This window comes from Rhea americana, unplaced genomic scaffold, assembly GCF_003343005.1.
Source record: "Rhea americana isolate MKP2758 unplaced genomic scaffold, rheAme1 scaffold_786, whole genome shotgun sequence".
Lineage (NCBI taxonomy): Eukaryota > Metazoa > Chordata > Aves > Rheiformes > Rheidae > Rhea > Rhea americana.
This window is the reverse complement of record NW_028186963.1, coordinates 20,370-21,838: the sequence shown is the minus strand read 5'-3', so window position 1 is coordinate 21,838 and position 1,469 is coordinate 20,370.

Genomic DNA, 1,469 nt, shown 5'->3' with positions numbered 1-1,469 from the left:
GCCCGCCCCCGCCGGGGCACTCACCCGCACGGGGCTGCCGCGCACGGCGTCCAGGCCGAGGAAGGCATTGCCCTCGGGCAGCAGCGCCCGCCGGGGCGCCAGCGGCTTGGAGGAGATGTAGCCGCAGTCGACGTGGATGGACACGGCGTGGCTCTGCACGCCCAGGGCCACCTTGTGCCACCGGCCGTCGAAGAGGGACGAGACCCCCTTGCCGGCGAAGACGGTGCTGACGAACGCGTCCTCCCCCGGCGCGCGGGCCTGGAACTCGAGGCTCTTCTCGGGGCCGTGCAGGGCCAGCGAGAGCTGGGCGGAGAGGGCGCGCGGTGCACGGGGCTGCGGCCTCGCCGGGCGCGCGGCCCCGCGGGCTCCCGCGGCCCCGGCCGCCCCGTACCTGCGGGTAGCCCCGGCGGTCGGTGGCCTGGAAGAGGTACCAGTCCTCCCCGGTGCTGTTCTTCTTCAGCAGCAAGGTGAGGACGAGCGTGAACTCGGGGGGCAGCCCGCGGGGGAACACCTGCCTGCGAGGGCGGCCGTCAGCGGACGGGCGGAGAAAAGCGAGGGAAGAAAGGCGAGGAGCCGAGCCGGGGCCGCGCGGCCCTGCCCGGCGGGTCCGCGCCCCGCTCGCCCACAGCTCCGGGGCTCCCGGCCCCGCTCCAGRTGTTTGCTTTGGGCAACGGTGCTGCCAGCGGAGGCGAGGCGGCTCTCGGCCTCGGCTCCACCGTGCCAGCGATTTTCCAAGCCACCGCTCCGAAGCGGGACCGGGGCGGCTGCAGCGGAGTGGGCCGGATCCTGCGGCGGTCCCGTCCGCGCTCCGGAGCCGCCGGCGCCGAGGGGCCGAGCCGGAGCGGAGCCGGGGGCAGCCACGGGAGGCCCCGCGGGGCGGGCGAGCCGGCTCCCCCGGCCGGCAGAGTGGGACGCCGAAGGGCCCCTCTCCGCATCCGTCCCCGCGCCGMGCGCTTCCTGCGGGCTGGCGCCCGGCCGCCACGGGCACCGGGCCAAAAGCAACAGCGGGCTGCAGCATCCGCCATCGAAAAGCCGTCTAAGGACTTGGCTGCCGAGGCCAGGGGCCAAGGCTGGATCTCCTTCATCCCACGCTGCCACCCTCGCCCCGAGCACCCCGTGGGAGGGCCCCTTCCCCGGCTCTCCCCGGCGCCCGCCTCCGGCACGGCTTGGGGACCGCGGCGGGGCACGGTGCAAACCGGAGCCTCCTCCGGCAACCGGCTTCCCGCGCTGCCCCCGAGGACGGGGACACGCTGGCCACGCTGCAGCCGCCGAGCCCACGCGCCGCCGCGCGCCGTCCCCGGCACGGGGGGGACGGGACACGGCGGGGAGGAGACGCGGCGCTGCCGGGGCGCAGCCGCGGCAAACGGGGCAGCCCCCGCTCAGAGCGTCGAGACTTCACTCCCCCCCCTCCTCTCCTAGTTTTGCTCAACTCAGAACCGGAGCCTCCTCCGGCAACCGGCTTCCCGCGC